Source organism: Rattus norvegicus, chromosome 1, assembly GCF_021556685.1.
Source record: "Rattus norvegicus strain SHRSP/BbbUtx chromosome 1, alternate assembly SHRSP_T2T, whole genome shotgun sequence".
NCBI classification, from domain to species: domain Eukaryota; kingdom Metazoa; phylum Chordata; class Mammalia; order Rodentia; family Muridae; genus Rattus; species Rattus norvegicus.
Window position 1 is genome coordinate 139904854 of NC_141534.1, and position 22988 is coordinate 139927841.

Here is a 22988-nt window from a genome sequence, read left to right on the forward strand (position 1 = left end):
AACTCAAGGTCCCAGGTCCCAGGGGAGCTGGGGACTTCCCTACAGCTGAACAGCTTCTGTTGTAAACAGTTGTCTGAGTCCAGCCATCTCAGGGTCAACTTCTCCATCCTGATGGCAGGATCAAACAAGTTCACACTCCCAGGCCTAGGAACTCCTATCCCACTTCTCCCAGTGTCTGCTGGACTGTCTGCTAACTGGTAAAGAATATAGAAAGTGCTGTTATCTAAACCAAGGTGCGTAAGTTATAAAAATACACAACCAACTGCCTGTTGTGCCTTAATTGACTCCATGCAGCTGACTCTCTCCTTTGTTCCCTTGTCATTCTAACCTTCCAGGCCAGAGTCCAGGAGGGGACCTGACTGCAAAAACTGAATTAGGACCTTGAAGCCAGGTGCCTGGACATAGCCCAGTCTCCAACGGGTACTCCCTCGCTTAACCCATAACATCAAAATAACATAACACTGCAGACCCTCCCCCAGCTTTGGGTTCCCATCCTTTTTTGTATAATCTCCCTTCGGGGATGTATTTTAGATTGTTATGAAATCTAATACCTCAAGGCACTCCTTAAGGTGAGCTCAGGGGAGACAGAAGGCTTCTGTGGAGCAGAAGGGGCAAAGAGGAGCTTCTTCCCTCCATCCAGAAGAGAGGCTTTGTATGACTTTAGCATAATGAGAAATACCTGTAAGTTTATGCTTAAAGGACAACCAAAGGAAACTTAAAGTCTTGAACTTGTGACTATGATAGTGGATCAAATTGTGGGATGTTTTGCCAGAGCTAGACCAATAACCCATCAGAACCCCATTGATCAATGTTAGAGCTCTGAATTTTCCAAGTCCCAATAGAGCAGTAGCATAGCAAGGGGAAGAAATCAGAAGCATTTCTCATTCCTCGTATATACCTTAAACCAGTTCCGTACCACCATTTAAGTTTTCACTTGCACTTACCAACCTTAAAACACATTCTTAGACCCTGAAACACTTCCTTGGATCCTCACCGTTTCAGCATTCATATCCTCAGGTCTACTCACTAGGAGACAGAGGTGGTTGGTGATTGGGAACAGTCACTGTGAAGTGAGTTCCTTTAGATAAAGGAATAGCAAAAAGTTACATCCAAAACCTGTTTATCTTTTAACACGAAGCCTGTGAGCGAGACAAACTTGTTTACTTTTCTAGAAAGAGACCCTGTAGTTTTAACTAGCTAAGGAACTGATTAATGACTGACGCAGTGGTAGATTACCTCAGGGTAAAGGGACTAGTTGCCTACTGTTCTCTAGCTGTCAAGTTATGGTTAGCTTAGCCCTCAATGTGACCAGAGACCTGAGCGCTCAGAACATAACACTTTCAATTTTAAGCTTCTGTCTCTAAAATGAATTTTCTTGGCTTCCACCCGGAATCCAACAGATCCCCCAGGCTCTGAGAAGCTCTCACGTGCGGGAACTCTGGGACATAGCGTTGCAGATGACCCAGAACTTTTGATCCTCTGTCTTCATGTCTCAAGGCTGGACATATAAGCATGCGCCACCACACTGGTTTCATATATCTACCTCTAAAGAACCCACAAAATGCTGCAAGATTCATGGCTCATTTGGCCATTACTGGAAACATCAATTATGGGCTATCCTGGACCTTTGAGGACTGAGTGATGATGTTCCTAGTATTCCCTGGATGTGATATTGTCAGCCCAGAATAAAAGGGCTGTGTAAGTGCGCTTGTGTGTGGTGAGTGCACATCTGTCAGAGAGGCAGGACCATAGTGGGTAGGGTGGGTGGGTCAGTGGTGGGACTGGGGAGGGGGCACTGCAGGGCTGTCCACTGAGGTCATTACCATCTACTTACAAACTTACTTAATAAGCTTTTGTTCCTGCTGCTGCTGCTGCTGCTGCTGCTGCTGCTGCTGCTGCTGCTGCTGCTGCTGCTGCTGCTCCTCCTCCTCCTCCTCCTCCTCCTCCTCCTCCTCCTCCTCCTCCTCCTCCTCCTCTTGTTTGAGACACGTCTATTCCTCACCCCTGGCTAGCCCACAGCTTTCACTGGTTATTATCCCAGCTCCACCTCCCAGCACTGAGAGTATGGGTGTGCACCCTGTGTGCCGTGCTCGGCTACTGGTGAGTTTCTCTTGTAGAACTCTGCAACAGATTTTTAGGGAGAGACTTCCAAACCAAAAGGAGAACATACACGTGATTTTGTTCGATCTTACCAAACTCCCCTCTGGAGAACGGTACCTTGCCATTTTCCCACTTGCTCCTCCTGTTGTGTCTGTTTGTACATTCAGGTAAAACACTCATACACATACAAAATAAAATAAATAAATCATAAAAAATAAACCTCCATCATTCGTCCCCTTCTGTCCTCTGAAGTACACACCAAACATACGTAGTAATCTTCTCTGTTTATTTGGAGTGGGACAGGTTCTTTTTGATTTTTTGAGACAGGGTCTCATGTTGCTCAAAATGGCCTCCAATTTGCTATGTAAAAGGATCCTAAATTCAGTCATTCTTAGCTACTTAGCAAGCTCCAGGCTGGCCTATGATTTAGTAGAACCTGTCAAAAACAAAACAAAACAATTAAAAAGTTACTCTCAGAAGCCTAAAGTGAGCTCTCTTAGCAAATAAGCTGAGAGGCAAACAGGTCCAACGTTATTTCTTCTCCCCAGACAAGAAGCAGAAATAGGACAGGGGTAGCAGCACACACCTTTGACCTCAGCACTACAGAGGTAGAGGCGGGCTGATCTGTCACTAAGTCCAAGGCCTGCCTCACTTACATATCAAGTTCCAGGGTAGCCAGAACTAAATAGTGAGACTATCTCAAACAACAAAACAAACAGCAACACTGGAAATAGGACCATAGTGGGCAGGGTGGGTGGGTGACTGGTGGGACTGGGGAGGGGGCACTGTGGTCCTCCCATATAGTCCTTGCCAGGGCCACTAGACAATGGACCTCTGTCTTACTCTTCTACCATGCAATGTTTATATAAACTACACCCCATTGCCAAAAACGGCACGGTGCTCTCCTCTCTCATTCTGTACCTGGAGTCTCATGTATGGTTCTCTCTTCACCTGCTGATTTAGTGCCACCCCAACTAACTAAAACCCCCAGCCCTGCCCTTTCCAGAGTCGGCTTTGTTCTCCCAACACTAATGAGGCACAAACTGATGTTAGTCAAGACCTTGCTTCATTCTACCTCCAGGCAGTGGGTACTCAACCCCACTCACATGTCCTCCTACATCTGAAACTCTCCCTATAACTACAGTCAAAGCCATGCACAGTGTACATCTAATTCCTAGAACGGAATTCACTGCAGTCCAAAGATTAGAGCAAAGGCATTTGTAAACTGGCCTCAGAACATTCTAGCAGTGGCTGCACTCATAAGTGAATGCGACTAACGTAGTATATTTACTAAAATCCAGTAAGTTGCCTCCTCACAGAGCGATTCTCAGGGCATCTAAGGCACAAGATAACAGTCTTTTGGAGGAAGAATAAGCAACTTGAAATATGGGGAAAGAATGCCAATTCAAGGGGAAGATAAGGGCAAGGACTCATTCCAATACCTATGAAGGTGTGTTGTGCTTATGATTATTATTTCTTTTCTTTCCTTCCTTTTGTTTTTGTTACTATTGTTGTTTGTTTGTTTTAGTTTTTCCAGACAGCATTTCTCTTTGTAGTCCTGACTGTCCCGGAACACTGTAGTCCAAGCTGGTCTTGAACTCAGAGAGATCCACCTGCCTCTGCCACCATTGCTCAGCTGTGATTAGTATTTCAATATTGACTGGTTCCAAATAAAAGGTATCCTCCACAAGGGACATGATGTTACATGGACTCAGCTGAAAACTGAGAGCCTTAGAGCAAAACCCAAGGTTTCCTTAGAAGGAATCCTGCCGCATGGTTGATGTGGAAATTCTGCCAGGATTTCCAGTTTGCCTTATGTTTTGCGTATTATCATTTGCTGGTGTTTTTGATGGTTTCTCTTTTGAAATGGGATCTTATTTAGTCTAAATTGGACTCAAATTTGCTCGATAGCCAAGAAGATAGATCTTCCTGCTTCCACCTCCCAAATGCTGGGATTATAGGCATGGGTCATAATGCTTTGGGTTTTTTGTTTGTTTGTTTGGTTGGTTGGTTAGTTGGTTGGTGTTTTCTGTTGAGCAGATGGGTGGTGTTTTTGTTTGTTTTTAATGCTGAGAACCCGATGCTAAGTCAGCACTCTACTGCAGAACTGTATCTCTAGCCCTGTGCACTTGAACTTACCAACCCTCACAACTACATAAGCTGCTTCCTTAAATATTCTGTGTGTGTGTGTGTGTGTGTGTTCCCTCCCTCCTCCTCCTCCTCTTCCTCCTTCCTCTCTCTCTCTCCCTCTCTCTCTCCCTCCCTCCCTCTCTCTCTCTCTCTCTCTCTCTCTCTCTCTCTCACACACACACACACACACACACACACACACACACACACACTCAATTTTTTCTTTGAAGATTCCTGGCTCTATGGTCAAGAAGAGAACAGGATTCGTTTGCACAATTGCTTGCCAGTGAATTGACCTGTGAGCTATAAATAGCATCTTGAGCAAGCTTCCTCTCTGGGCAGTAGGGTAAAGAGAAAGACGATGGCACCTGACAGCTGGAAATGATTTAGAAATTGCACTGATAAAGCAAAGACCTTCTTTTTTTATTTTATTTTTTTTAAAGATTCTATTTATTCATTTTATATATGATGAGTACATTGTCACTGTCTTCAGATACACCAGAAGAGGGAATCGGATCTCATTACAGATGGTTGTGAGCCACCATGTGGTTGCTGGGAATTGAACTCAGGACCTCTGGAAGAGCAGTCGGGTGCTCTTAACCACTGAGCCATCTCTCCAGCCCCCAGCAAAGACCTTCTAAAGACATTTAAAGTGCTGCTGCTTTGAATATGTACACTTAAATTGTGTGTATGTGCACAAATATAAATACGTGTTTGTTTGTTTGTTTGTCTGTTAATTATTGGTGTGTATGTGAGTGCTGGTATTTATGTATGTACTACAGTGCACATGTGGAAGTAAGGGAATGACTTTCAGAGTTATCTCTCTTCTTCCACTGTGGATTCTGGGGAACTTAGATCATTGGGTTTGTGTGGCAAAAGCTTTTACCCACTGAGACACACCGATGCCCCTAAGATGCATCTTAAAGCTATTAATACAGACTGGAGATGTGGCTCATTGGTTAAGAGCACTTTCATGGGGTTGGGGATTTAGCTCAGCGGTAGAGCTCTTGCCTAGCGAGCACAAGGCCCTGGGTTCAGTCCCCAGCTCCGAAAAAAAGAAAAAAGAAAAAAAAAAAAAAAGAGCACTTTCATGCTCTCAGCGATGACCCAGATTCAATTCCCAGCGTCAACATGGCAGCTTGCAAACATCTCTAACTCTAACCCCCAGGGATCCAACATCACAACATCATAGTCTAGTATCTGTAGGCACAAGGCACACAGTGGTAAACAAACATAAATGCAGATAAAACAGCTATACTCATAAAATAATTTTAAAAAATAAGTATAATATGTAGTTCAGGGCTGGGGGTACAACGTAACAGTAAAGGACACACTTAGCTTGTGCAGTACCCTGAGTTCAATTCCAAGCACTAAAATAATAGAGACATTGTAGGTAGAGAAACAATGCCGCAAAGCTCAGACCCAAAGATGGAAAAAGGTTTCAGGTTGTGTTGACCAATAATCACTTAGGAGTCAGGCATAAGAACGCATATGCCCAACCCCAGGACTCAGTAGAGTGAAGTAGAAGTTTGAAGCTAGCTTAGTTCTTACCTTAGTGAAACCCAGGCTCAAGAAAACAAAAGTGTTTGACATGACAGTGCACCAAAGCTTTCCAGGAGACACAGGCAACTGAATTGATCATAGCAGCAGGACATTAATAGAGACTGCGCAGTGGCAATTTGTGGATGTTGATCTGATTGAAGAACTCTGCCAGGACTGTGCAATATGCTGAGGGCACAAGTTTCGAGAAATGAGTTCTTGAAGGAGCCGGACCCTTAAGCAACAGAAAGAGGGTCTTCTACATATACATTAAATTCAGCGTTTGTGGATATTTGGCAACTCAAAGAGTTAATCCTGTAAATCAAGAATTGGGAAAGGGCTGGAGAGATGGTTCATCAGTTAAGAGCACTGACTGTTTGTTCCTGAAGACCTGGATCCACATGGCAGCTCACAACTGTCTGTAACTCCAAGATCTGACATTCTCACACCAGACATACATGTAAATATATATAATATATATATATATATATTTAAAAGCATTAGGAAAAATCAGTCCACATAAACAAAGTCAGAAAAATGGCAAACTACAGGGCTACTCAGATGGCTCATCAGGGAAAGGTGCTTGACAACAAACTTTATGTCCTGAGTTCGATCCCTGTAACCCACATGGTGGAAGGAGATAAGCAACTACTGCAGGTTGTTGCACACACACACACACACACACACACACACACACACACACGCACACACACACGCACACACCAATTAATCAAACGAACAAACAATGTGCAGGGGAGGAGAAGAGAAAAAATAATAACAGAAAAGAACAAGGTAAACTAGACACAGATACCACCTGGAGACTTATAGAAACTCTATTTTGAACAGTACACTTGTATTCTGAGCAGGGTACTGGGGAGGCAGAGGCAGGAAGTCCAACAGTTCAAAGCCGGCTTCAGATATACGAAGTTTAGGGCCAGCCTGGAATACATGTCACCTTGTTTACTGTATTCTCTCTTGTAACTTTTATATGAAACTATACTTTAAATTTGTAATACCAAATACTTTCCCTTGAGAAAGATTAAGTTGTCTTTATTGGTTTTCCCATAGAACACCATGCTGCATTAGGCAGTGTGATTAGTTTATATTCAAAGTTTGTGGTCTCTACTACAAGACACTTCCTTATATAGGTCAATCCTAGAAAATAATAAATAATTAATAAATAAATAAACCATCACCAACAACAAAGGCTCTGGTTAAATGTTCTTGGCAAATAGTTGTAGTGTCTGTTTGTTTTGTAAAAGATGTATTTTTTTAAATTTTATGTATATGAGTATTTTGCCTGCATGTAAGTCTGCTTCAAGCATGCTTGGGTCGTGAGCCACCATGTAGATGCTGGGAACTAAACATGGGTCCTCTGTAAGAGCAGCAAGCTCTCTTAACCACTGAGCCGTCTCTCCAGCCCCCGTTTGCCTTGTTTTAAATGAATAATGATCTCACAAAGTATACTATCTCTAGGCTGAGGTTATAAGTGCCTCTGTTTGTAAGACATCAAGCATAAAATGACTCAAACAACCCATTTTGTCTGTATAATTAATTCAACATGTTTCCATGATTTTAGGAATTATTGCTTTCTGGGGACTTAAAGTGTAAAATTAAAATGTTAAGGTTGTAATTTAATTCCTGGCCTATTGCCTTGATGTCCCATTTGAAATAAAACATGTTCTCCCTCCCTCTCTCTCCCCCTCTCTCTCTCCCTCCTTCCCTCCATCCCTCCCTCTCTGAGTTGAGTCAGGGGAGGGGGGAGGTCAGTACAGTCTCCTGTGCTGGCCCTCCTTTCCACCTTGTTTTGGACAGGGTGTATCTGTTGTTTTTCAACTGTGTATACCGGTGGCTGGCTGAGCACTTTGGGGAATTCTCCACTCTTAGAAGCACTGGGATTATAGGAGCTCACAGCAAGCATTCAGCTTTTCACATGGGGTCTGGGGACTCAACCTCAGGTTTCCACAATTACATGGCAAGCACTTTAACTACTGAACTATCTCCCAAGACTCATATTAGCCACCCCCCCGCAGCCCCCACACACATCTATTTCTTTAGTGTGGGGACGGGTGCATGCCCACACATGGAGGTCAGACAACTTTATCAGAATCTCCTCTCCTTTCATCCTCTAGGATTCAGGGATCAAACTCAGGCTTCATACCAAGTACCCCTACCCTAAGAGCCACCCTGCTTACTACACCTGCCCTCCCACCCCCACCCCCAATTAACTTTAACCAGAAAACAAGGTTGTATATTGTATATTGATGACTAAATTTTGGCATGATAGCCTCTTAATAAAAGTTGCAGCCTGGCAGTGGTGACACATGCCTTTAGTTCCAGCAGGCAGGAGGCAAAGGCAGATCTCTGAGTTCCAGGACAGCCTGGTCTACAAAGTGAGTTCCAAGACCGCCAGGGCTACACAGAGAAACCCTGACTCCAAAAAAAGACTCATAGATGCAGACTTCTCATGATGCATCCTTATCAGAGTTGTCTCACCTGTCCCCCAACCCCCACTCTCCCAAACACCAACTTTCAATGGAAATTAAGGTGTTGTATTGATGGTTGAATTTTGGCCTGGTACTCTCTTGATAAAGTTACAGATGTATAGTTGTGTGGGAGTGATAAGCAACGATATCAACCCCAGCAGCCACTTCAACAATCCCCAGCTGACTGGCTGTGAGCAGAGGGTGAAGTTTGGTTTTTCTCAGATGGGTTCTTGACAAGAAACTCTAAGTAGGTTATCCCAATTTCAAAGGCAGAGAGATGAATTATGGATGAGTGGGGCGGATGGAGCTGATCAGATAAAAATGCAAAATTTCTAGGCCAAAACTAATCCAATTAAGTGAAAGCTCGAAAGCCATGCAGCACTAAAGAGCCCACTTATTAATAATATGAAATAGAATTAATAATCGTAATATCTGAAGGAATCATTACAGTCATCGAGATAAGGCTCCGCCGGTAAGTTTGTGAGGGGTTTGCACCAGACGCTTCTCGAGGAAAAGTTGCATGGGTGACTTCAAACGTCTGAAAACAAACCGAGGCTCACCAACTCCAAGGACACAAGCCACAGCGCAGAGAGATTCTATTCTCCACTTATGGATTGAGCAAAGACAGAGAGGAACAAAACCAGAATGATGACAGTGCCTGTAGGCGTGAACACCTGCCGGGAAACACTTACGAAACGCCAGGCTCCGACCTAGCGAAACCACGTGGGACACTAAGGAGAGAAGAGTCTAGTCACAAGGACATCCTGTGCCGCGCCAGGCCTGTCATCCCAGCCCTGGAGAGTTTGAGCCTGGAAGATCTTGAGTTCTAGACTGGACTGGGCTACCTGAGACGCTGCCTTCAAAATAAGTAATAAATTTATAAACATAATATCAATAAAATTGAAATGTCCCATTAAGGCAGAAGCCAGGGGTGTAGGGTTGAGTGGGGAGAAGGCTCAAAATACAAACTAGACAGTAACAAACAAGCAAAAAAAAAAAAAATGCCATGCTAATAAATTCTGCTCGCAAGTTTATTAATTACCTCTCTCTTTTACTCTTTCTCTCCCCCCTCTTATCCTCTTTTCCTCTGTCTCTCCCCTTCTTTCTCTTACCCTCTCTCCCCCCTCTCTTACCCTCTCTCCCCCCTCCTTTCTTACCCTCCCCCCCTTTAGCTGTGACATTTTTAATTCTTCAGCAGTCAGTGTGCCTTTATCTCTTCCTAGATCTTGAAGAACGAAGGACATATTTTGGAGCTGGCTCCTGGCTTACTCTAGGTTACCTTCGATGGCCAGTAGCCATTTCTTTTCTGTCCATTTTCTGCTGAAGAAGTTAAGCTGGCGAACTGCCAAGAGGAAGTGTATTACAGTTTTCAAAGTGCAGCTTTTGTTTTCATATCTCATTTGCTCTCTGCCAAGCTAGAGATTAAGAGAGATAGCACCGCATCTGTTTTGCTTAATATAAACGAGCTCAGGAATGTTCCAGAACACACAGCCAGTAGTCACTACTGGAGGTAAAGAACGAAGTTGGAGGGAGGCGGGACACGAATGAAGGAATTTTATAAAAGCTTTGTTTTCCCTGAAAGTAACAGGATGAATTTATTTTGTGCTGATCACAGTCTTGTGATGAAAAGGTCAGTCTATAAAAAGTCTAAACAAACCTGCTCCTGGTGCTGGCACTTTGCCTCCCTCAGCGGTTAAGAGCACCCACAGCTCTCGCAGAGGACAAGGGCTCCATTCCCAGCACATGTTTGGTAGCTTGTAGCCCACTATAGCTCTGTCTCCAGGGCATCTGAGGCCTCCTGCACGGAATGTATTCTGACCTCTGAGGCCTCCTGCACATGTGGTACACAGATTTATACCTAGGTGTGCACATACATGAGAACGCACACACACACAAATTAAATGCAAAAGAAAAGTCTGTTCCTGACTAAAAATAACTACAAGCTGCTCTAAGAAAGCCTTGTGATAGAATATTTCCCAGCTTGGTTGGAGGTGTGGCTCGATAGAAAAGCTTTTGTTTGCTGTCAGCAGGCCCAGGTTTTATTTCATACTCTGGTGTGCACGCGCATGCCCCCCCCCACAGAGAGAGAGAGAGAGAGAGAGAGAGAGAGAGAGAGAGGAGGAGAGAGAGAGAGGGAGAGAGAGTTAACTCCTATCTGGTTGAAGGGGAAACTACAAAAATTCCTTTATGGAAGAAATTCCACAGACTTAATGAAAAGAAGTTAGGCCAGCCAGACGGAAACAGGAAACACGTATTAAACCAGAAACTCAGAGTTGAGATTCAGTTAATAGCAACTGAACGTAGATCCCCGTGTACCAGCCAGGAAATTACAGACTGCCAGCTGCCAACCTGGGAGATCCAGGAAGACAGCCAGGAAAAGTCTAGAGGGTAAATGAGAAGAGAATGGGCGTGCTTTGCAGTGCTGATCTAGGCCTCAGTGCTGTTCCTTGGTAAGAAGGGGAGTGGGGGGAGGGGGTGTGGTGCGGAGGAAATGGAGGAGAAAGAAACATGAAGACTTGAGGGGAGAATGCTCAACAAACAATATAGACTTAACAGCAATTGAAAAATAAATTAATTTAAGAAGACGAGAGAAAAAGAAGAAAAATAAACAACAGTACCAAAGACCGGGCAGTTTGGGCTACCTGAGACCCTATCTCATGAAGCAAATAACAGGGTTGGCAAAAGGGTTCAGTGGCTAAAGTGAAGTATAAGGCCAACAGCCATTTTCAATCTCACAGAAGTCACACGATGGGGAGAACCAACCCCTAGAAGGGGTCTCTAATCTCCATATGAAAAATGGCACACATGTGCTCCTGCGAACATATCAAACATATCATACATACACAATAAGAAGGAGGGGGAGGAGGAGGAGGCGGAGGAGGAGGAAGAAGAAGAAGAAGAAGAAGAAGAAGAAGAAGAAGAAGAAGAAGAAGAAGAAGAAGAAGAAGAAGAAGAAGATCGAAACACAAAAACAAACAACAATCCAAAAAGGATGAACTGTAAGAGCCATAAAAAATGGCCCAGGAGGTAAAGTGCTTGTCAAGTTTGACGAACTGAATTTGATCTCTAAAAAATATAGTGGAAGGGGAGAACTGTCTTTGGAAAGTTGTCCTCTGACCTCCGTGTGCGGTGGCAGGTGTGTGCAGGTGTGTGTGTTTGAGTGTGTGCGCTCGGGGCCCCCACGGTGGAGTGCACAGCCATGGACACTTACAGATCAGAGGACGTCAGGCGTCCCTGTCTGCCCGTTAGACAACGATATTCCCCGCACCTGAAGCTAGACTGGTGCCAGCGAGGCCCAATACTGTATCTCTGCTCTGCTCCCCGTGGCTGTGTCGTCACAGGAATGTAGGGCCACGTTCAGCCTTTCCTGTGGGTACCTGATTCAGACTCAGGTCTTCCTGCTCTCATACTAGTTAAGCCAGCTCCCCTGGTCGTTAGTCTTTATTTTGTAGAGGCAGTGTCTCATTGGAGCCCAGACTGACCTGGAACTCACTCTGTAACCCAGACCTTTGAGCTGAGGAGGATCTTCCTACCGTAACCTCCTAAGTGATCCTACATGCCTGACCCTTAACCTTATTAAAACTGAAAAACACAGTTTTCTCAATTGTCTAAGACAGAAAATAGACCAAACCAACACTATAACGCTGATGGACTGATTTTTAAATGTATTCACGTATTTCGATTTTTATAAAATGTACATAACAAAATCTACCATTTTGACCATTTTAATAAGTGTACAGTTTCCCTGGTACTGAGTGCACGCCCGTATGATGCAATCATCCCTTCAGCCACCTCCACAATTCTTCGCTGCAGTTACTTTCAAAGGAGAGGGTTGCTATTTTCAAGTCTGGAAAGGGAACTCCAGCAGGCAAGAAGAAAAAGAATTGAGCAAAGTCAGCCATGTAGATCCACAGGGAGGTTTCACCTAAGGCTGGGAAGGTGAGGAGGCTACAGTCCTGCTTTCTGCCTCTCCTATTGGGCTGCCTGAGCCAATCTGAAGAAGTCCAGCACCAGGATAGAGCAGGCAAGCAGGGGGCCAGGCTTACCCTAGACCCAGCACCTCTAATGCTTTACGTTGATGTTTGATTAGAAGCCATAACAGTAGTAGCTTTAACCAAAGCCATATGGATCGGGGGTGTAGCTCAGTTGGTAAAGCAATTTGTCTAGCATGCAGGAAGTCCTGGGTTCAGTCTCCAGCTTGGTAGCCCAGGTTTATAATCCCGGATTCCAGATCGCTACGGGTTCAAAGTCAGGGTGGATACAGAGTGGGGGCTACCAGCCGTGGGCACAGTGGGGAAAACCCAGATTCCCAGTTCACACTGTCACCAACAACTGCCCGACGAGTTGCTATTGAGAGACCTCCATCCAGTGGAAGGTCTTGCGTTTGTGGGTTTTGATGAAGAAAGGAGTTTCAGGGTGAGCCAATGAGAAGCAGAGTTGGATTTTATAAGAAACAGGGGGGCTGGGGATTTAGCTCAGTGGTAGAGCGCTTACCTAGGAAGCGCAAGGCCCTGGGTTCGGTCCCCAGCTCCGAAAAAAAGAACCAAAAAAAAAAAAAAAGAAAAAAAAAAGAAACAGGAAGAAAGGTGATGCAAAAAAGCAGAGGAAGCCGTTTTCAGGGGAGAATTGTACCCTGGCTTCTTTACAAGGAGTCCATAGGACTTTGGGAGCTCAGGACTCATAGCTCCAAGGGCTGCTAAGAAAGGCTTCCACTCACCCCGCCCCCACCCTGCTTCTTTTTAACATTGCTCAAAGAGTGTGGTTCATACCCAAGTTAAAGAGTTTCCTTAGTAAACAAGCTATAATACCTCTGCTACAGCTTCCGGGGGCGGGGTGTCCGGGTTTGGGAGAGAAGGGGAGTGTCTTTTTTTCTTTCAAAAAATTCAAAAGGCAAAATCCAAAAACAGAACAACAAAAGTAGACAGATAGGTATTTAAGCCAATTTAATTTTATGTATATGCATATTTTCCATACATGTACTGTATGTCTGCCACATTCATGCTTGCTGCCCTTTGTGCACAGGACCCTATCTGGGTTCCTCCCCACTGAAGTGTCTCTCCAGTCACCCTCCCTTTTCTTTTCTTGAAGCATGCTTTAATTAGCCCGGGCTTGCCTCCAACTCATTACACAGCCAAGAATAACCTTGACTTTTCGATTAACTTAATTTAAGAAATACTACGTATGTATAAGGATTGCGTGCACAGGAGTCCAGGTACCCACAGAGGACAGAGACATCGGATCCCCTGGAGCTGTAAGTTCCTGGAGGTTATGAGTCATCCTACCACCTGACCTGGATACTGGATACCAGACGTGGGTCCTCTGGAAGAAGAGTACATAGTATGTACTCTGAACCACTGAGCTATCTCCGGCCCTGACCGTGAACTTCTAATCCTCTTTCTTCTATCTCCCAGTCATCTGAGTAACCCAGTCATCTCACACCCAGTTTTATGCAGTGCAGAGGACTAAGCCCAGGACTTTGTACACTCTGGGCAAACATTCTACAGCTGAACTGCTGATCCAGCTAGCTCATGAGTCAAGCTTTTTTAAATACCACAGACCCAGTGGCTTGGGTAGATAGAAGGTGTTAGGGAGCACATCTCCCAACATTTTGACTGTAGACTCTGAATGGGGGATAGGAAGCTGTTCACTGTATGACTATTAACCTTTCTGTTTCTCTCAGCTCACTGTTGGGGTGTAGAGAACTACGACACGCCGTGGCCTCACTGTTAAGAGGCTTCTGCTCTATCATGGCAGACAGCACTTCAGGGCTGGGCTCTCTGCTGTATCTGAAATGAAGAGAACTTGACGGTGCTCTCCCACAACTCCCCAACCCTTAAGGCTGGCAGCCAAGAGAAGCCCCTCACACAAAGTTATACAAAGCCCAGCTCTCCATTGTGCCTTTTCTGAGAAAAATGGCTGCCTTCGGCACCAGCTTTGATGTCAGGGAGTTAAGCCGAGCTGAGTTAAGCAACCCACACTGTTTTACTCCACAAACAGCCATACAGGTAAGATTCAGAAAGCTGCCCCAACTCGTTTTCTGCTTTGCTCTGGACTATAAAGCCAGGCCTCCAGCTGCATGAGTCACAGGACTGTCTGGTCTCCGAGACCGAAGGTCGTCTTGGAAGAGATGACAGTGACATCTTTGGCTAAGGATGCTGGGAAAAGCTCACCGCGTTGTCACTGCTACGGCCCCCGACAATCAGTTGAGCAGCCTTCTGGAGACTTTTTTCAGAGCTGTCTCTTAGCTTAGCTCATGAATTCCCTTTTGACTGCAGGCCTAAGAGGAAAGGCCAGCAGTAATAGAGGTTTTGCCAGCCTGAGGAGGTGTGCATAAACTCACCTCCCCCATGCCTGCATGACGTAAGCCTTCTTAGAGGAGCATGAGAGGCTGCAGCAAAGAGGAGAGCAGATGGATTTTGTTCGGCTTCTCAGAGCTTCAGATCTGAAACAACCTTAACAGCCAACATGGGGCCGGGGGTGGAGACACAGGGACACAAACGTGATGTCAGGACAAGGACAATGCAGTTCCATCAGGTATACGCATCACTGGAAAAGGATGTGCAGCCCCTTAAGGAAAGCATGCATTAGGTATTGATGAAGAATAATCTACAAGCTGTACTGTTTATTAAGAATAAAAGTGAAGATCAAAGCAGAACGTTTAGTAGCTGTCTGCTTTTGTTTTTAAAAATGTGAATCTATGGTCACGTATGCAAGAATATTTTTCTTTGGATATGTAAGAATGGGGCCGGCTCAGAGGATGGATATGAAGGCAGAGACAAGATTAAAAAAATATGCAGGTGCTGGGGAGATGCCTTAGTCTCCTCATGAACTTGCCGCATGAACATGAGGACGTGAGTTCGATTCCCATAACCCACATAAAAAGCTGAGTCTACTGTAAACCCACTTGTAATCCCAGGGTAGGTAGAAAAAGGCAGAACTTTGGGGTTTTAGTGGCCCAGCATCCTGGCCTAATTGGTGAGTTCCTGGTCCCAGTGAGAGGCTGTGTCTCAAAAACCAAAGTTTGGGGCAGGTAGGATGGCTCAGTAGGTAAAGGCATCCACTGGGAAGCCTGAGGTGAAGCCATGGGACCCACATGGTAGAGGAAGATGCTGCATAACTGGATAACTGAGCCATTTTTCGTTATTTATTTATAATTGAGACAAGGTATTGGTACATCAGAGCTCAGGCTGACCTTGAACTTGTCACCTTCCTGTCTTAGTGTCCCAAGAGCTATGATTGCTGGACTCAACCGCCATTCCAGCTCCAATTATATTTATTTATTAATTTATTTATTTATTAATTCATTCAGACAGGACCTCTTTATGCAGTCCTGTCTGTCCTAGAACTCACTATGTAAATGAGACTGGCCATGAACTCATAGAGATTCTCCTGCCTCTGCCTCCCAAGGGCTAGGATTAAAAGCCCAGCCCCATCTTTGTTGTTGTTTTGTTTTGCATTGTGGTTTTTGGTTTGTTTTTTTGTTTGTTTGTGTTTGTTTTGTTTTGTTGGAGATAAGGTTTCCTTGTGTGCCCCAGCTGTCCTGGAACTCACTCTGTAGAGCTGAGGCTGTCCTCAAACTCAAAGATCTATCTGCCTCTGCCTCTGCCTCTGCCTCTGCCTCTGCCTCTAGAGTGCTGGGGCTAAAGGTGTATGCTACCATGCCCGCTGGCTAGTGTATTTTAGATTCTAGACAAAATTGTTTATGATGGAGTCTCCATGTAACCTGTGGTGGTCTGAATGTGAATGACAGCTCCTCTTACCCCCTCCCCACCCCCACCAATGGGCTCATATGTTTGAATGCTTGGCTCTTAGTGGGTGGAATCATTTGGGAAGGATTAGGAGGTGTGGCCTCGTTAGAGGAACTGTGGCACTTCAGGTAGGCTGTGAGGCTTCAAACGCCCATGCTCTTCCCATTTAGCTGTGGGTCAGATGTAAGCCCTCAGCTACTGCTGCCACACCAGCCCGTCTCCTGCGGTGTTCCCTGCCATCATGGACAAAAACTCTAACTCTCTAGAACCATTAGGCCCAAATTAAATGTTTCCTGCTACAAAGTGCCTTGGTCATGCTGCATTATTATGGCAATATACTTTATTTTAAACCAAAGAAAGTGAAGCAGAAACTCTCTCTTAAAAGCAAAGAAAAGGGGGCTGGAGAGATGGTTCAGCAGTTAAGAGCACTGTCTGCTCTTCCAGAGGTCCTGAGTTCAATTCCCAGCAACCACATGGTGGCTCACAACCATCTGTAATGGAATCCCATGTCCTCTTCTGGTGTCTGAAGACAACTTCAGTGTATTCATATACATAAAATGAACAAATATATCTTTTTTAAAAAAGGAAAGAGAAGGTGGCTTTAGGAGGTAGAACTATGAAATGTGGAAAGCTCCTAAACTGAGAAATAATCCCTTTTTCTTTTTTTTTAATTAATTATTTTTCGTGTAGGGAGGTTATTTGAGCAGTTGGGGGAGAGGAGACATGATCGAAATATGTATTTACATATATTATCCATATATGTATATATACAAACACATATAGTATGTGTGTGCTTTGCCTGAATGTGTGTCTATGTGTGCTGTGCACACAGAGAACAGAAACAGTTGCTGGATTAGCTGGGACTGGGGTTACAGATAGTTGTGAGTTGCTATGTGGGTGCTGAGAATTGAACCAGGGTCTTGTGGAAGAGCAGCCAGTGCTCTTAAGTGCATCTCTCCAGCCCTGAAAAAAAATTGCAACTAAAGGAAATGTGCAGGCACAGTGCTTATCCCATAAGGTGGGGCTGAAGTCAGCTGAGCCCAAAGAGGGCAATGGAGAAGGTAAGTTCTTTAGACCAGGTTGGACTCAAATTCTGAAATCTATTTGCTCTGCCTACATCTGTCTTTTGAGTGCTGGGACATCACAATAAACTTCTTTAAATTTTTTTTTTGCTGGTTCTGGTGGCATACAACCTTAATCTTGTGCCTTGAAAGACACAGGAAGGCAGATTATTGTGACCCTGTCACAGAAAAACAAAATTAATTTTCTTTAGTCTTGCTAAAAAGCTTTAATCCATAAAGTGAAAGGACAGAGTATATGACCTACACGCATGCGCACGGGACACACACACACACACACACACACACACACACACACACACACAGAGAGAGAGAGAAAAGTAAAATAAAAATATATAAAATATAGGCCTCGGGGCTGGGGATTTAGCTCAGTGGTAGAGCGCTTACCTAGGAAGCGCAAGGCCCTGGGTTCGGTCCCCAGCTCCGAAAAAAAAAAAGAACAAAAAAAAAAAAAATATATAGGCCTCGTGGCCTACAACGGTCTCCAAGAAACCGTGTACCACCCCACCCCAGCCCTACCCACCTTAGAGAGGAAGAGAGAGGCCTTCAGCTGTTGCTGTCCCTGACCTAATTCAACCCCAGACACTGAGCGTCTCCCCACACAATTTCCATCTCAGACCACTCCCACCCCCACCCCGCCGCCTCATGAAGTAGGGGACCACTTTAAGGAGCCCCCCTCTTAAATATCATCATTAAAGTTCACTGCACCTGGGGGAGGGGAGAGTAATTTTAAATACAGCAGATTGCTTCCATAATGTGGGTAGGTCTCATCCAAACTGTCAAAGGAGTCTCTTCTTCACACACCCTAAACCCCAGGGAAGATGGAACTCTTGAAATTAGGCTGCGGCCTTCTGATTTGAACCTGACTCCTCCTTGGGGGTCTCCATCGTGTTAGTTTACCACCACGGTTCTGGATTTCTTGGACAATGTTTGAAAATCAATCTCTATAGAAATTTATACATCCTATTTTTTTCTGGAGTTCCATTACTGGTCTAACCTAGTTTACTATTATGACCCAAACAACAAGAGTCTAGAAGTTCCTGCTTTACATCTTAATCATAGAAAACGTATCTCCAGAGACAGCATGTGCTAGCTGTCTGGAAAAGCCTTCTGCAGCAGGGTGGTGGACATCAGCCTGAGTCATTACCAGCCAGGGGGTCATCTGTCAAAAAAGCTGCGCTCAACAGAGCAGAAAAATAAGTCTTGGGGTTGGGGATTTAGCTCAGTGGTAGAGCGCTTGCCTAGCAAGTGCATGGCCCTGGGTTCGGTCCCCAGCTCCGAAAAAAAAAAAGAACCAAAAAAAAAAAAAAAAATAAGTCTTTCATTAGCGGGGAAATAGCAGCCGGCTCAAGTGGCATGGGACTCTATCAGCTGGTAAAACTTAATTATGCTTCTAACTACATAAATTAGTTCAAGTAAATACGTTTGAAAATACCCGATCTCCATCTTGAACCTACAGAGGATTAATTGCAAGAAAACAAATTACTAATGAGTTAAGGGGAAAAAATTTAATTTCTTCACTGCGTCTCCCACAAAGATTAGTGCTTTGCGAGGTTATTTTATTTGCCAGTTCTTCAGGAAAACTACAATTCCTTAATCAACACATCAAAAATTTCTACACTTCTAGAATAAGAGAAAGAAAATCTACTGGGAATGAAGGGGGTGCTGGAAATGGCCAGTCTTTCCCCCATATTCTCCTACCGTAGACACACACACACACACACACACACACACACACACACACACACACACACACACACACACAACACCTCTCGGGTTTAAGCGTTTCCCCAGCTGCACTCAACTAAATATATCTTGGGCAGTGTTTTCATTTCTTCACCTCTCTCTTGAGCCAATCGGAAGGACACAAATAGCTCGGAGTCCCTTAGGAGGGCATGCGGAGGTACCGCCTGGTTACAGGGGCTTAGCGCAGCTTTCAGGCTCCTCCTGATCTTGCCGGAACGCCTGCAGGCTGGAAGCCCTGGTTGCGCACTGCGGCTCTGCGGAGTAGGGGCCTGCAGGGGTTAATGTGGCTGCAGCTCATTCGGGCACCACCTGGGCATCAGTGACTCATTGTTTCCTCCCTGAGCTGGCCCGCTCTGCGTGGTGGCCTCAGTAACCCAAGCAAAGGAAAAAAGATTTTTTTCCCCCTCTTCTCTGCATAACCAGTTTTCTAAAGCTGAGTGTAGAAGCAGGGATCTTTCTTCTGCAGTGGCTGTGGCCAAGGTTTGAGCTCCCTTTGAGCTGTCCAGCGGGGCGACAGAGGTTTAAATTTATTGTCTACAAACGAAAAGAGGCAGAAAGCCAGGGTTCCCTTAGTTGATGGCTGGGACATGGTTCTAGAAAAGGAAGCAAACGTAGTGGATTTTAGTGACATTACCTACAATTTGTGTAAATAAACATGGTGGCCAATACATTTGCTACGTCTAAACAGTAGATATGTATCAAATACGAATTTTCTTCATCTCTATTTCTTTACTTGGGGTGTGTGTGTGTGTGTGTGTGTGTGTGTGTGTGTGTGTGTGTGTGTGTCCCACAGGGTCCTTGTAGAGATCAGCGGACAACTTGCAGGAGTCAAGTTTCTCAATCTACCATGTGAGTTCCAGAAATAGAGCCCAGATGGTCCAGCCTGTCTGAGGGATGTTGTCCTGCTCAGTCATCTCCGAGGCTCTGCATTCCTGGTTTTGAAGGAGCCTGTTATCACTCACCTCCACAGCAAATCTTCCTTGATTCGACCTAGTTTCCTACCATTCGTGATGAGAGTCTCGGGAATTTCCGGGAATGGGGTATCTTTGCCTGGCTAAGCACATCTCAGTTCAAAAGGTTTCCGGTACAACTTCGAAGACATTTTGCTCTCTTTCTGTAGACTCTACAGAGATGCGGCTTCTACAAAGTAGAACATTGTATACGTTCTCGAATTTTGTTATTTGTTTTGTTATTTCTGTCTATCTGCATTTTCATTGTCTAGAAGGAGGAGGAGGAGGAGATGATGATGATGGTGGTGGTGGTGGTGGTGGTGATGATGATGATGATGATGATGATGGGGCAGGGCATGCAGCTCAGGGCTAGAGCACTTGCCATGTATTTACAAGGCTGGATTCTACCTCAATACTGTCGAAACAGCAAACAGATGAAAAATATTCAAAATGGAAAAAAGAAATAAATGCAGGGCGGTAGGGATGAAGTCCAGTTAGAAGAGTGCTTTCTTAGTATGCAAGAAGCCCTGGGTGCAATTCCCCACCCCCACCCCTTTCTGGACCTGGGACATGACTGCAGGCTTAGCCCTAGGAAGCAGAAGCAGGAGGATTCAGGTTAAGGTCAGCCTCTGCTAAAAGTGAAGTCCAGGCCCGTACTATGTGAGGCCTTGTCCCAAAGGACAAGAACAAAATAGATCTGAGGCGAGAAGGAGTAGTAAGAGGAGGAGTAGAGGGGGAGAAGGGAGGGGAGGGGAGAAGGAGCGGAGGAAGGAAGGTCGGAGAAGAGGAGGAACCGGGAGGAAGGGAAGGAGAACAGGAAGAGTCCTGTGTAGATCTGGGTGGTAGATTCTAAGTCGAACCCTGAGAACAGCATGCCACCAGGCACTGTCTTCACTAAATTAAGTAACCCCCTTGAATGAATTCCAAAACACTCTGGCTCTTGGTAAAAACCAAAGATACTAGAAAAGAGAGGGTGGACGTAGGGCAGGGAGATTAAGTGTGGAGTTTAATAAGATCCCAGGAGATGCCTTTGTTATGGTGTGAGTCAGTTGCGGAGCCATTTTATTCTCACAGTAACAGGAGATTTGTCTGGGCTTGGCTAGCCCCCGTGGTGTCTACTCTATCCTATGAATGGGGACTCATTTGGGGTCTGAATCAGAAAGAATCAAAATAAAAGCGATCCCGTCTTTCAGGTCCTTGCTATCATTCAGCAATGTGGTTGTTTTTCTTTGCTCGCCAGAATCCTTAAAGTCAGGTGTCGAAATATTTGCTTCACCTTTCTGGAGACTTAATGAAGGCCTTTAAAGGTTCTACTTGTTTTTGTAGGCAGGGGGCTATCAGGACAGCATGCCTGCAGAAACGGTGCCAGTTTAAATACCCTGGGCGTCTCACTTCTAACCAGAAGTAGGAGTGGTTCTCTGAATGAGCTCTTTTATATTGCATACAGGAAATCTGTGTGCAAAAGAGCCTCGCCGACTATGAACAGGTTTGTGGTGTTTGTACCAACAATATAGCTGCTAGATCCAAAGGGAACCCCCAAACTATCCAAAATGGCAGTGCCACTGACTGTGTCCCAATATTGACAATCTGGGCTCAGCGGAATTCTGACAGGGTAAACAGAAGGGTCACTGGAAGAGATATAAAAGCCTACAGTCAGCATTCCTCAGGAACCTGTGAAACAAGTTTCTGTCTGGAAGAGTCATCACTTCTTCTCTCTCCCTGCAGCCTTCTACTGCCTATGGTTCTCAATTAGCATATACATATAATAGGTATGAAAGCAGCATGACAGCCTCCAGTTTCCTTAGGTCCTCATCAACACCAATAACATACACCCATTATGAATACGAAAGCCACCAGACTCTTTTGGCCTGTACACTCCCTTCTCCTCTCTACCGTAGGCCTCTAGGTTGTCCCAGATTCCAAGCCCTCTCACACCTTTCTCTTTAAAACCAGCAGATCCTGCCCACCCTCCACCCCCTGATGGATAGCCAAGGCAGCTTTCTGTCGACTCCCTACAATGTCTGTGGCTATTCTCTCTATATACTGCCTGGAAAGATGGCCACATGGGAGTTTCATATTTGCAGTAACCCGCTCTGGGAGTGATCGAGCTCTGTGGTTACACGGCGCCCCACTTACAATAACCAAGCAAGGTGGTTAAACCATCAGAGGACGGTGTTGAGCCAAACAGGATGAATACAACCCCTACCACATGCGCATACACAGACTAAAATTAAATTTCCGAGCAGGTGCTAGATTCCTTATTTCCATTTTCTGGCCAGTATGTCCTAGATGAGGGGACAGCTCCACATTGTGACCCTCAGCAGCCTGAGAACTTCTAATCTTTGAGAGACTTCAACTCAGGCCAAGCCAGAATTCCTGAAGCAGGAAAAAAAAAAAAAATTCAGACATAACTGGTTTGAAGCAGGGTTGGAAATTTTATTAAATATATTTCAACAAAGACTTGAGGGTTAGGAAAAAGACAAGCGCTCAGAAAGAAACAGACCCATGTACTGGGCAAGTGTTACCCAGGGGAGAGTTATGGTTAATTGTCCCAGACTTATATATCATTTTGGTGGCTCTTAGGTTACATTTCAAAAGGTAGCCAAGAAACCTTTCTTTTCCCTTCCCTTCTCTACCCCAACCCCTCAGATTAAATACGGTGGTCCAAGAGATGTCTTAAAGGATATCATGATCCAAAAAAGTAAAACTGGAAGCCACTAAGATTTCACAAGGGAGGACCAGTATGGTGACAGACACCTTTAAAAACAGCACATGAAAGGCAGAGGCAGGTCCATCAAAGGCAGCCTGATCTACACAGTGAGTTCCAGGACAGCCAGAGCTACATAATAGAGAGACCCTGTCTCAAAACAACCAAAAAATAAATAAATAAAATAAATTGAACAAGAGGTGTACATGTCCTTTCCCTGTAAGAGGGGTTTCTGGTGAGATTCCCTGCAAACTGCAGATCTGTAGATGGAAAAAAGAGAAAGACCAGAACCAGAACAGTTGTTAAATATGCTAGGATTCTGGGTTTTTTTTTTTTTTTCCTAATTAAGTTTGCTCTGTGACAGCTTTACACAGGTACATAATGCATATGACCGCTGTCGCCTCCCACCCTCTTATCTTCCCATTATCCTTTTCTGCCCCCCCCTCCACGCCTCTTTCTCCTGTTGACATCCATTCTTTCTGTTTGGTGACCCACTGAGTTTA

At 44.8% G+C, this 22988-nt stretch overlaps 2 long non-coding RNA genes across 2 annotated transcripts; both read left to right on the forward strand.

Annotated features, from left to right (window-relative positions):
* Window positions 1-71: 71 nt before the first annotated feature.
* On the forward strand, window positions 72-2288 carry LOC120099853 (uncharacterized). The gene is made up of 3 exons (XR_015647137.1): window positions 72-233; window positions 336-420; window positions 1401-2288. It is a non-coding gene; the product is annotated as an uncharacterized LOC120099853 (long non-coding RNA).
* Window positions 2289-10524: 8236 nt separating this feature from the next.
* On the forward strand, window positions 10525-14910 carry LOC148007730 (uncharacterized). The gene is made up of 2 exons (XR_015647136.1): window positions 10525-10705; window positions 13936-14910. It is a non-coding gene; the product is annotated as an uncharacterized LOC148007730 (long non-coding RNA).
* Window positions 14911-22988: the final 8078 nt, after the last annotated feature.